Here is a 13,565-nt window from a genome sequence, read left to right as displayed (position 1 = left end):
ATAGGGGAACCAATAGACTATAGGATCAAGTAATATCAGGTGGTATTCCAATCAAGTCCCTTCTGCTTACTACGTCCCAAGTTTCTAAGAATAGAAGACAAGGGTGTCTTATATGGCCATACACTTCTCATTCAAGCCTTGGGACCCAAATTCCAGCCAGGAAGGTAGCAGAGCTCCTGGCCCAAGAACATCTGACTGAAACAGGGGCTAGATAGCTCCCAGATTGTGCAGGTTCAGTGTACATCTGCTATGATGTACCCTCCTAACCACACAACATAGGTACTAGTTTTAGCCACCAGTATCATCCATTCCCCTGGGCTAATAGTGTCCAGCAGTCTGCCTGTGACCTGGTTTTCCTTGCCTGACACTTGCTGTGGAGTCCAGAATGGTTTATCAAATCAGACGTCTGTTTTCCATGTTCCATGTACTTATGGAAGAAGCCTTGGGGACCTAGCTTCAAAGTTATTTCCAATCCAGGTGTTCTTAAGGCCTATTTATTGTTTTCTCCAGATCCAGCTGAAAATGGCCAAAACAGGCTTAATCTGGACTGTGTAGCGTTCTGGTCCAATAGCCAGGCAGCCAAAAGCCAAAAGACCATCAGTGCACTTCTAACCAACCTGGTTTTGCTGTTCTTCCAGGCCAGTACCACTTTACCCACCTACACTTTCAATGCCCCCAGCCTATCTTGGGGGTGTAGACCTTGTTCTTCTGTCTCTCCATGGAAAGCATTTTCTCCACCCACCCATTCTGAGACATAATTATCTGCAGCCCTCTTAGGTGTTAAAAAGAAAAGCACCTATCCTGATTGAAAAGTTCAGAGGGAGACAGCGTTCCTACTTGGAAGATGATGGCACATTACTTAAAGCTGCAGGCCTGGTGTTTGCCATCAGGGATGGTCACATGAAACCAGCAGGAAAAGACACCTGTGGCCCTTTTGTCTCCTGTAGCTGAGACTAGGTGGCTGGAGGGACAAACACAAATGTGTTTGGCTTCTTTACATAATATGTGTGTGTGTATATGTATGTTTCCTTTTACATGTATATGTATACATATATGTAACCATATAACATCTATGCATGTATGTATCTGCATATATGTGCATATGTGTGAATGTGCACATACACTTCTCTCCTGTATGGAGAAAGACCACCAAAGAGTGGTAGGCAGGGCTATGAAGTTGCATGTATAAATATCTATATTTTAATTTCTATTTTATATGTTGATGCTTATATTTATATATGTTACATATTTAATTACATATTTAATACTATGCACATTGTGTGTATACATATTTATTTCTAGTTATTTGGTTTTTTTGTTCCCTGTATACATGGGGAAACTTCAAACCGATAGACTGTGCTTCAGTGTTTCTTGAGAGCCCCTCATGTTACTCCGCTGCTCTATGTGAAAAATGCAACTGTGTGTGGGCTGTGAGCTTCAGAGTCTTTTCTTCTCTTGGTATTTGGAGAAAGTTGAGCTCGTGCTCTAGGAGAGAGCACAGAGAGTTGACCTGTTTGGGGGTGAATATGGGTGCCAAAAGCATTTGGGATCATGTATTATCAGGTGGTCTTCAAATTAAGTCCCCTTTGGTTGCTACCTCCTGAGATTCTGAGAATAGAAGAGAAGGGACTTCCGGCATGGCCATGCTCTCCTGATAGTAGCCTTCGAACACAATGGTCAGCTGGAAAGCTCCTGGTCCAAGGCCCCATGCCAGGAAAAGGCCTCAGGGCTCCATATAGCTTCCCACCTTGCTCATATGCAGTTCGTCTCTGCCAGGGTGGACCAGCCTTGACCCCCAAGGTAGGCACTACCTTAGCCACTGGCATCATCCATCCACCTCGGCTGCCAATGTCCAACAATCTGCCCCTAACCTGGTTTCCTTGACCTGTCAGCTAAAGTCCAGAAAATTTGTCAAGTCAGACTTCTGTTTTCTATGCCTAATGTACTTATGCAAGAGGCCTCAGACATCTATATTTGAGTTTATTTCCCATCAGCTATTCTTCATGCCTGTCTATAGGTTTCCTTAGATCCAGATGGAAAAGGCCAGAACAAGCTTACCCAGAACTGTGCAGCCTTCAGTATCTGAGGCCATGTTTCTTGCCCCTTAAAGACCCCAGTGGCCAATGTGGCCTGGTTGTCCTTCAGTCCAACACCTTTACCCCTCAGGACTCCCAGTCCCTCCAGCCAATCCTGGGGGATCAGACCTGGCCTTTCTACATCTCTATGGAAAGCCCCTTCTTCACCCACCCATACTGAGACAAAATTGTCTGCTCCCACCTCAGAGGTTAAAAGGAAAAGCATCTATTCTAATTGAAAGATGCCTCTAGTATAAATATATTTGTATGTGTGTCAGTCTGTGTGTATTTGCGTTTGTCTTTTTGGATAATGTTTATTTATTTAATACATATTATTTATGCATATTTATTTATATTTATATAATTTTTAATATGTGCATATATACATATATGTAATAAAAGATATATATATACACACACACACATTTATATACATCTGTTTTTCTCCTGTATGGAGAAAGATCACCAGAATGGCAGGCAGCACTTCTATATTATATGCATAAATATTTATATTTTAAGTTTATATGTTGATACATATATTTATGTTGCATATTTATTCATATATTTCTAAATATCCACATTTATGTCTGTGTATATATTTATTTCTAGTTATGTCTTTGCTTGTGCCCTGTACACATGAAAAACTCCAAACTGACAGGCTGTGCTACACTGTTTTTTTAAAGCAATGTTTCCAACACAGTGAGATGCCCCAAGTGCTTTTCCTTTTGTTTCCTGGGAAGGCACAGCTACGTGCTAAACTCTGGGTGTCAGGACCGTTTCTTCCCTTGGTGGTCTGGTTACAGTTGACTTGACTTTCTGCCCTGAGAGCACAGACTTTTTACTGTCTCAAGGCACAGGGGCACCAGCAGCCTACGAGTGCAGGTAGTACCAGAAGTCTTCCACTCAAATCCCATCTGGTTTCTACCTCCTCGATCCTCTGCGAATAGTGGAGACCAAGCTTTCTGCACATCCATGCACTTCTCACTTCAGCCTGGAGACCCACAGGCCAGGTGAAAGCTGGCAGATCTGGCCCAAGGCCCGTTGCCTGGCCTAGGGTCCTGGGGCTGTGTGTAGCTTCTCACACCCCCAGAGCAATGGTGGCTCCAGTCAGGGGATAACCACTCAGCGCAGACAGACCACTTGAGCAGCCGGGGGAGACTCCGGCCACTTTCCCCACACTACTTTCTACTGCTGTTTCCTCATCCTAAAGGGATGCATGCCACCTCTTTTTACTCAATACCTTGCATGTTGTTCTCCCTCCAGATACCTAGCCAACCTGAAACGCAATCTTCTCTCTGCCCCTTTCTAGAGTCTAAATTCTAGCCACCTGACATCCAGTCAGCACCACCTTGAAGCTGTCCCTAAGGGTTCTATCTCCGAGTTCATCCTTCCATTCTAGTTTGCCCACAGGGTTTGGCACTCAGTTTTGTACCATTTTCTCCAGTTTCCCGTGTGCTTGTGTGACATTCCAACATGACTGTGTGATCTCTGGGTTAGAAGCTATGTCCTTACAGTCAATTACATTCTTAAAGCCTTCATGGGTCACTTATTACCCTGTAGGTGCAAAGCAGTGTTTTCAGGGTATATGTGCGTGTGTGTTAGAGTATGCAGGTCTGTGTTTGTGACTGTGTCTGTGTGTGTGTCTGAATGTTGGTTCGCATCCATATGTGCATGTGTGTGAGCGTGTCTGTGTGTGTGAGAGAGGGACGCCAAGGTGAATGAGACACTCCCTGCTTTGAGGAGCTCCGACTGGAAGATAGGGCCATCCAGGGCACAGGTGACTGTGGTGGGAATCAGACATGTGGTGGAGACGGGGTAGAAATCTGGGAAGGGGTGGGAAAAAGCTCCATGGAGTGAGAGGCCTCTGGGCTGGGGCTTAGAGGTGAAGCACATCTCACCTGGGCACAGTGCAGGGGACAGGCCTTCTGAGGAGGGAACTGCTGGAGCCAGGCTCAGAGGGCAGGGCCATGTGTGTCCAGGGTCAGGGAACTCCAGCTTGACTGGGTCTGGCTCTGGCTGTTCTCACAGAGTCTCCTTTGGTACTGGGACATCTGATGTGGTCATGAGGCCCAGGCCACAGACAGAACCCTCCTCTGTGTCCAGGAGGTCGGCTGGAGCCAGGAGGGGACATGGCTACTTGGACTCCCTACAAGCCACACTGGGGGCCCAGGAGACTCAGCCGTGAGGTGCGATGGAAGATGGGGCGTGGATGTGCTCTGGCTGCACCTATGTTCTCAGGCCCTGCCCAAGCACTTCTCACCCCTCAAGCCAAGGGCCCCAACTGAAGTTATTTGGGGGAAGCCACGGCCCACAGCTGAGTGAGAAAACTGGGCACACACTCTGATAGGAGCACACACTGATTTTGTCAACCCATGTCAGTTTATTTTCCCCCACCCCAGAAAGTTCAAGGCAGAATTGAGCACAAGCTGAGGTCCAGGCTCTGAAAGAAATCCAGGTGTTTCCCTGTAGGAGCACGTCGTGAAACCAGCACACACTCCGGGCCCCAGATGCCCACTCCTTCCTACCAGGGGAGCCCGTTCATGTTCTCGGTGTGAAGGCACCTCCCGGAGGTGGCCACCATGCAGCATCTGATGTGACTCAGTGCCCCTTAGGCTGCTATGTCAGCTGAGCCAGCTCCCTCCCATGCTCAAACTGCTGTTGGCCGCCTGAAGGAGCAAGGACAGCTTCCACTCCAGGTCTTCAATCCTCTGAGCCAGGTGGACTCTCCTCACCTCCAGCTCCAGGGCCCGGTGGCTCTTCAGGGCCCAGGGTCCCAGCTTCTCTCCGTCTGGGCCACTTGTCTCCAGTGGGTGAAGTTTATCTTCCTGCCACTCACAAGGGGAGATGCTGGGAGCCACCTGGGAATGACAGATGCACAACACGGACAGGTGACCCCTGAACGCTCTCAGCTCACTCTAGCCTGAGCCCTCTCTGTGGTCTTGTCCCTGACTTTTGTCATTTAGACACTCTCTAGGCACCAACATCCACCCCAAACATGGGAAGATGCCAGTGAGCTCCCTCCAGGGACTGACATCATGATTAACAAATGAAGACACAGTGTTCACAAGTTTCTGTCACCACAGTAATGCACAACAGTGCCAACTATATCATTATGCAATTGTCATGTTTAATAATTTAGAATGATTATTGAATAATTAAATCTCAGCATATTTTATAATCCCTCATCTAATCCTAATTTTCCCTTCCTTAAAACCAGGGATATTTGTATAAAATGTATTTTTAAGGATGATCACCTGTTACTTTACCCTCACCGAGTCATGCTCTTCTGGCCCCTCAGTGCAGGTGAGGACAGGCTCCTGCACCTACCTAGTCCCTCTGCTGTCGAGCTACCTTCACGGCTGCCCGTCTGAGGTGGACGGAGGGCGGGTTCACAGAGGAACTGACCCCTCAGCTTAGAGCAAACGCTGTGGAGGAAGTCCAGATAAAGCTCAGGGCAAGAATGATTGGTGCGATGAGATGACAGGAAGCCAGCATCTGCATTTGGGTTTCCCGAGGGGACCCACCTCTGGGGCTCAGGGACCCTGGAAGGCCGTGAGAGACACAGTTCCCGCAGCCTCACTGGGAAGGGCATCTGTGCCTCTCGTGGCCAGTCCTTGGGCCCCACCCTGCCTTGTCTGCTCACAAGAGAAATGTCCCCTCAGCTGTTTGTGGACACAGGTGCCCTTTCTTATCATTTCTGTACTGAGAGGTCAGTTTGACCAAGATGAGTTGATATTCCAGATCTTCAGACATCAAGACCCAGATACCCACGATGTTCTCCTGAAACTCTCCATATTGAGGGACCAACCTGATTTTCCCTGCTGAGTAAGAATGAGAAGAAAACCTGCCCCTTGGCCCTGACTCCTGGGGTCACTGTGGCAGAGGGTGTTCCCTGGCAGGGGAAGAGGGGATTCTGTGGTATTTCAAGGTATCCCAGCTCAGATGCCCACACTGGGAAGGCGGATGTGAGAAGGTGCCTACCCATGCCCCTCCGCCACCCAGGGTGCTTCGCTAATTTTAGCAACGCAGGGACGAGGCTGGGACAAGTGAGGCACTGGGGTTCGGTGCGAAAGTCCAGGGGTCTAGAAGAGAGGATTAAACATGACCCGATAGCAAAGTGGGAACACGACACACAGTAGAGATAAACGACATAAAAGGTGCCAGAAACTTCAAGTCCGGTTGAATAGTATGTTATGCAGTACGAAAACAATCAAACTGGTCAACTAACACCCAGAGACTGGCTGCAAGCTTTAGCAAATAAAGTTGGCTTTTTTGCTTTACTTTTTTGATATTTTTAAGCAAATAAAGTTGTACTGAGCTCAGTGCAGACACAATGGCATGATCACTTCTATCTTTCTTCTTCGTTTCCTCTCCATCCTCTCCTGCGTCTGCAGCTAGGACAGGGAACAGCCTGGATGGAAGATGCATCTTGCAGAAAGCTCCTGGTCCCAGAGGTGTGCACTATTAATTAGGCTACATCTACAACAGCCATTGTTAGTGCTCCTTTTCCATGCCCGTCCTCAGTATTTTCAGGCTGTGAATTAATTTAGAGAGTTCCAACCTAATCTGATGGTGTGAGCTTCCCTGTCTCCAGCCCCAGCTCTAAGCTTTCCATTCATGAAACCAACAAAACAGAACCTGACTTTGACTGGCGGACACTCTGGTCAGAGCTGGCTACTGTAGTCCCAACACCTCTCTGTGGAAGGGGCCGTGACTCCATGGGTCCCACCCTCCTGGACACCTTAGGAGCTGAGATGCTCGTCTGCTGGGCTTACCACAAATGTGCTGCCTTCACCTGGAGGCAGTGGGTCTGGCTCATCCTCCTCTTTCTGGAGCTCCAGGACTGGAGAAGAGAGCTGGAAGAACTCCTCATTCACCTCATCCACAGTGTCTTCCACATGCCGTGTCTTTCTCTAGAAACAAGGAACATGTGGTCTTTATTACTTTCATTTGTATTCTAACTTCATTGAAAATTTCTTGTGCTCCTACTCCATGATTGACAGCGGGGTCAGTGCAGGGCACACAGACTCAGAGTCAGGTGCTGCTCTCAGACAGCTGAGCGTCTGAAGGCAAGGGGAGCCAGACCTGCAGCCCAGCACAGCAAAGTAGCAAAGCTAATTGTAGAGAGTTACACCAGGCACTGCAGGAGCAAAAAGCAAGATGCCTAGTCCAGGGAGGATGGTCAGGGAGAGCTTTCTGGAAGGGGGAATGTCTCAGCTGAATATTAAAAGGTGGATAGGAGTTAGCTGGGTGGAGAGCGGGAGAAAAGCATTTTAGGCAAAGGAAGCAGCATTTGGGTAAACACAGACATGAGAGAGTATAGGTAACATTGATCTATTTGTCCATCTAGTCATCTGTCCACCGATTCGTTCATCCATCCATTCATCTAACCTTCCATAAATGAACTGAACCATCCATCTACTCATATATCCATCTAGCCACCCACCCACTCGGTTATTTGTCCATCCATCTATCCACCCACCCACCCATTCTCTACCCATCTATCTACCCATGCTTCCATCCATAAGTAAAGAAAGACTTACTATGAACCCAGTGTGTATCAAGACAATGGTCAGTTATGGGACACTATTAAGCGAACTTCCATGGAGTTTATAACCTATGAAGAAAGGCAGACATAGGGCAAGAAATTACGTGTGAGCGGGGTTATGTGAGGGGATGCTTGGCTTGCAGTGGGGAATAATTAAAGTTCATTTGGCAGTAGCATAGAATTTGTCAGGAAAAGTGTCAAGAGATGATGCTAGAGAAATGAGGGTGGCGTGCTTTTCTTACATTGTGGGGTCATCTAAAGGCCAATTTGGTAGAACCTTTCTTATGAATAGAACCTTCATTTTCTTGGGAGCGTCAATTCACCCCGCTGAAAAATGATTTATCTCAGACTCTCCATAAGATAGAGATAATCATGTGGCTAGTTTTGGCCAAAAAGATGTAAAAGGCAGTATTGCCGGCCTCTAAATGATGGCTTTGTTGTCAGGCTGGCCTCATAAAATGACTGCCAGCAGCACGCATGCTGGCTACTCCTTCACATCCAATGGCAGAGCAAAGGCCAAGGCCCCTTGTTAGAACTGCTGGTTCTAAAACCATATGGTCTCAAGCTTCACTCTGACTGGGCTGCCCCAATCCAATTTATCTAACTAGGAAAGTGCCATTCCCTGATTGACTTACATCTGCATCAATCACTATGACAGGGAAATGGGATTATTGCAAGTGGTTTAGAGCAACCAGAGCCCTCCTCTGGATCTGAAGATGAAGTTTCCCCTTCTAAACACCATGGCTGTCACTTGAGGGAACTGAAAATGGATGGTAGAACAACTTCAATGTTTGCTACAATTAAAAAAATAATTTTTAGCTATTTAGTGCAGTGTGTTCCTCCTTGCCTTTTTTTTCATTTTAAAGTTATCACTTATTTTACTACATTAGACTCTTTCCAAATAAAATATCATGCTTTAGCATCCAAAGGCAGGCATAGCTTAGAGTGAATTAATGCAAGCCAAGACATTAGCAACAATTTCAGAATGTCCAGGTTAGCGGTCTTGTCTTCTCTCTCCAATTCCCCTGATTTTCCTCTCCCTCCATTTTCTCAATAATCTTTTCTGTTATCCCTTTCCTTCCACTTATAATCCTGTTTTTCTCCTCTCAGTATAACTTTTAACATATGCAAACATAACAGGATGTATAATTAGACATTTCCTTACCTCTCACAAGTTTAGCTAAAGCCTCAAAGCTGTTGACACAGGTGACAATGTCCTCCCACAGAGGAACTACACATGCCCTCTCAGGAGTTATTCAGAGGAAGCCAAAATCATCCATTGCTCATCTCCCCAGCATCCTGTGAAAGAGAAAAATAGAGATTCATTAGAAAGAAAGTTCTACAGAGGTGAATTTATAGGTAGAGATGAGACAGGGATGGTCTCACCCCCCCAGAGCCAAGTGAGGAAGACTTTCAAGTGACTCACTCACAGTGTGCAGGTGCTTGTCACAAGGGGGAGCTAGTATCTTATTCCCCAAATGGATATATCCCTAGAGCCACAGTCTAGGAGTTTGGAGGGTGAAACAGGGGAAGAAAGAAGAGAGTAAAAGAACAAATATTGCCCATCCTTCCCACCGCTGAACCTCAAGGTTTAGGGGCAGGGTTGAGCTGAGCTGAGGGTGGAGACCTTACAGGAAACCTTTAAGTTGCATGCAGGATGGAAAGTTGGCTTTAGACTGAACTGGGCTTTCTAATACCTAAAAACACCACTCTTCAATAATATCCCCAAAAGGCCCCGCCGAAGCTGTTTTCAAGAATTGAGAAAAGTCCAAATGAATACCATTTTAAGTTAGTTGTGGAAACATTCTTTAACGTTTTACATTACTTTTTTAATGTGAAGAAAAAGGTGGTTTCCTAATTCTACCCTACTGAATTCAGTTATTTATTAAGCAGGAGGAGTGGCTGCCTGAGCCCACAGAGAGATGGAGCTGAGCTTCTCTGGCTTGTGCCCTGGACACCAGCAGGGGAGGAAGCCCGGCACTGCTGGGCACAGAGCAGAATGTATGTAAACAGCTCACTGCCCCTGGGAAATGGCAAATATTTAGCACATATGAAATATTTCCATTTCAGAATTCTGACAAGCAGAATTGTAATATACATAATATCCAAATTACTTCTGACTGGTAGATTTGTGTAGAATAAAGTAGAATTTTTCCATTGAGTCTTTTGGCCAAACATAGAATTACCTTACTCTAGGAAAAGAAATTCACTTGGGATCAATGAAACCAGCCTTAAGAGTGCAGAGAATGTATTTGAACAAAATTATTATTAGGCTAAAATGAATATGGATAAATACCTGATAGAAAATAATCACCAAGGCCAGGCACGGTGGCTCATGCCTGTAATCCTAGCACTCTGGGAGGCCGAGGTGAGAGGACTGCTGGAGCTCAGGAGTTCAAGATCAGCTTGAGCGAGAGCCAGACCCTATCTGTACTAAAAATAGAAAAATTAACTGGGCATAGCGTCTGTAGTCCCAGCCACTCTGGAGGCTGCAGCAGGAGGATCGTTTGAGCTCAGGAGTTTGAGGCTGTGGTGAGCTATGATGAGGCCATTGCACTCTAGCCCAGGTGACAGAGTGAAACCCTGTCTCAAACAAAACAAAAAAAAACCCACATTACTCACCTGGTATGATTTATACTCAAAACATCCCCATCAGTTTGAATCCATTATATTTGAAATCTCCAAACAACTTTCAAATATTGAAAAAAGACACATGCCAGAGCTCCTGCCTAGTAACTTCCAAAGTGGAGAGTTTATGGATAATTCATTCTAACATTTCGTAAGCAGGTAGCATACCCGCATACATTATGACGGTGGAAAACATAAAAGGGAAAAGCCAGCGACAGCACTGCTCATTCACAGTCAGCGCAGCAGTGGGCTGGTGACAGTTTTCTAGGTGACTCTCAGGGAGGCTCCAACCCGGCGGCGCTGGGTCAACGTGATTCCTTAACCCTGGCCCTTACAACTACACACCACTGTGATGCGCTCCGAAGCTGATTACAAAAGCCTGACTGCTTGGGCACATCAAGTACTTGGGCGTCCTTTTATATTTCTCTCCCACGGAACACGAAGCCTGACACCTGAAACTCGTCTAACCTTGTTCGGGGGCTTTGGAGTTTTTATTACTTTTAAAGCCCACTGGGCATAAATTCAGTTTCGTGTGTGCTGTGTATGCAAGACCAACCCATCTCCCGCATGCACGGGGAAGAACGCGTGACAGTCAAGCGGCTCCGTCTCCCGAGTAACTTTTTTATGGGTTAGTCCTGAAATTCCCACAGGCAGCAAACGTCAAGCACCGGCCTGGCCACGCGCACAGACCGGGCCCTGGCGCCGCCCCTGGCAGATCTGCGCACCCTGGTCCCGCCCGGCCCAGCCCCGGCCCCGCTCCGGCCCGGCTCCGCCCGGCGGCCCCGACCCAGCGCCCCCCTCGCTGGCCCCGGCGCAGCAGGGCGCCTCGTCGCGAGCGCGGGGCTCCCCCGACCGCCGCCGCGCGTGTCCTGAAGCCGTCCCGGCCCGCGCCCGCCCGCCGCCCCCACCCGGTCGCACCCACGCCCGGCCCGGCGGCCGCACCCCGGTCGCAGAGCGGCGCCCGCTCGCCCGTCCGAGGTGCCCACGGCCCCCCAGAGGCCGCGCCCGGAGCCCGTCGGCGCCCCCGGAAGGGGGTCCCGCGGGGGACTGAGCTCGCGGCGTCCTCTCCTCTCCGGACACCTTCTCCTCCAGCCGCGCTCACCTGGCCGGCTCCCGCCGAGGGGCCGCCCGCCCGCACCCCGGGCCGCTGCGGGAGCGGGGACTCGGCGGGTCCGCAGTCGTCACGGCGCGGGGCGGGGGCTCCCTCCAGCCGGTCAGGCCCGCCCGTGAGTTTGACCTTTCCCCCCAGCGTGGCTGTGGGGAGGGGCCGAGCGCGCGCGTGCATGCTTCTGTGCGCATGCGCGCTAGCGGGCAGGGGGCCGGGGTCGCTCCCGGATGCCGGCGTCACTGCCATGGCAACGGCAGCCCATACCCCCAGTTCCCCAATTCCTGTCCCTGCCCACCGTGCATGGCCCTGGGCTTCTCATGCTCTCTCGCACGAACGCACGCACTCTCAGAGCGCGCCCGCCCAGAGCGCTGGGGCGTTGGGAGGTAATCTGGGCCTCCTCGCTCCCCGTCCCTCTATCTCCGCCTCTCGGAGTTCGACCAATCCGGTGAGGAGGAGCCATGGGCGGGGCGGGCTCGGCGGCGTGAAAAATTTCCCAAGGCGAAACTGAGTCCTGGAGAGAGACTTGGAGGCAGGCACGGCCCTGACGAGGAATTGGGCACCACTCTGCAGAGGTGGCGGGGTCGGAAGGCCCCTCAGGGCGGGAAGGAAGCCCCCCCTCCTGCCTGCAGAGCCCACCCCCAGGCCTCGCCCGCCAGGGGGCAGCCCAGAGCTTTCCAGAGCAGTTACTCCTGGGTGGGAAGGAGTTTGTTGGAACTGCTGACACACCTGTCCTTGACCCCAAACCACCCTCTCTGTGGGGTAGGCTTGGGAAGCAGGACGAGGTGACATAACTGGAAACGCGAAGACGTGACGACCCGCTCTGGCCCCAGCAGGATGCGCCTGTCACAGTCACACTGAGGACACGGATCTCACACCCGCCATGGCCTGGTCCCACAGCCCTTCACGTGGGGTGGGAGCAGCAGGCCCGGGTCATTCTCACCCGACACCTGCCTCGGGGTACAGGGGTCTTTGGGCCCTGTGCCTTCCCTGTGCCCACCCAGTCCTGCCTGCCCCCCCCACCCTGCCTGGGCCCACTGAAGGTACTGGCCCCTGGGACGCTGTCCCTCGCGGGCTGCAGAGCCTGAGGGACCCGTGCTGAGCGTCGGTGCTCAAGCCTCTGGGTTCAAACCCCAGCCCACCGCTTCCAGGCTGCGGATTGGGGGTGAGAGCTCATTTCTCTGAGCACAAGTTTGCTCACCACTGAAATGAGGCCGCTCTTTCTAGGGTTGAAGACAGGTTTCTAGAGGCAGAGGGCCAGCCCCAAGGCTAATCACCACCGTTTGCTATTAATGACACTTATTACCACGGGAAAAGCTCTAACAACCACGGGCTATGGGGCACTCAACCAAAGGGCAACTCACTTAACTGCTCAGACCCTCCGTCTCTTCCTCTATAACCAAAGACGAGGTCCCAAGAGTGAAGAGAGGATGCGTGGAGATGCTGGGCACAGAGTAGTCACGGAACCAGGCAGCCAGGCCCTTGTTTGTGGCAGGTGGACGTGGGGCTGGGCTGCCGTGGGCCGAGGCCGCCGGGGCTCCAGCCCTGCTCTGCCCTCGGAGACCAGGCCCCCAGGGAGCACCCCCGGAACTTCTCCCTCAGCAGAGGAGACGGGGCACAAGGTGCAGGGACTGCCAGTGAGCGTGTGCCCGGCCCCGTGCAGTGGAGGGGCTCAAGCTCAGAAGCAGCTGCCCCGGCTTTAGAGGGCGGCGGCTGTGTTTTCCCTGGGTGGAATCAGGCACCGGCCCACACACACTCACTGTGCACCTACTGCGTGCAGCCTATCAACTGCTGCGGACCAGGCGCAGGCTGAGCCACGTGGGAACGTGGGGAGTGTTCCAAATGGCCCTCCCAGAGGGTCTCCTGGGGCTGGGGTTGAAATCACACACCTTGTCTGGGGTCCCTAGAGACTCTTCCCAGAACAGAGAAGGAAAGCAACTTGCCCAGGGTCACACAGCCCCACTTCCTGACTGTGAGGCTGAGGAGCTCCTCCCAGCACGGCAGCCTCCACTCTCCTGGGAGCCCACATCTTGCCCACACTGGTTCATCTAATGTTGACCTGAGTCCAGCTGGCCCCCTGCTTTGGATGAGGAAGCTGAGGCTCAGAGAGGGAGGGTGACCGTTCCAGGGATGTTGCAGCTCAGCCTGACATGGAACTCTCTCCTGGGCAGAGTTCTCCAGAGACAAGGGAGGCCACCTCAGGGAGAAG

The 13,565-nt window shown here is 50.6% G+C and overlaps 1 long non-coding RNA gene across 6 annotated transcripts; it reads right to left on the bottom strand.

Moving 5' to 3' along the window:
• Positions 1-4,435: 4,435 nt before the first annotated feature.
• LOC123629988 lies at positions 4,436-11,461 on the bottom strand. Of its 6 annotated transcripts, none has more exons than XR_006732495.1 (6): positions 11,354-11,461; positions 8,789-8,922; positions 8,259-8,417; positions 7,619-7,692; positions 6,851-6,988; positions 4,436-4,933 (listed from the first exon to the last, which is right to left on the bottom strand). It is a non-coding gene; the product is annotated as an uncharacterized LOC123629988 (long non-coding RNA). The 6 variants fall into 6 exon arrangements; XR_006732494.1 differs by having other exon boundaries at positions 8,259-8,383; XR_006732492.1 differs by lacking the exon at positions 8,259-8,417 and having other exon boundaries at positions 11,354-11,460.
• Positions 11,462-13,565: the final 2,104 nt, after the last annotated feature.

The sequence above is a fragment of the Lemur catta genome, unplaced genomic scaffold (genome assembly GCF_020740605.2).
Source record: "Lemur catta isolate mLemCat1 unplaced genomic scaffold, mLemCat1.pri scaffold_66_ctg1, whole genome shotgun sequence".
NCBI lineage: Eukaryota > Metazoa > Chordata > Mammalia > Primates > Lemuridae > Lemur > Lemur catta.
The sequence above is the reverse complement of the archived record's forward strand: the minus strand, read 5'-3'. Positions and strand labels throughout refer to the sequence as shown.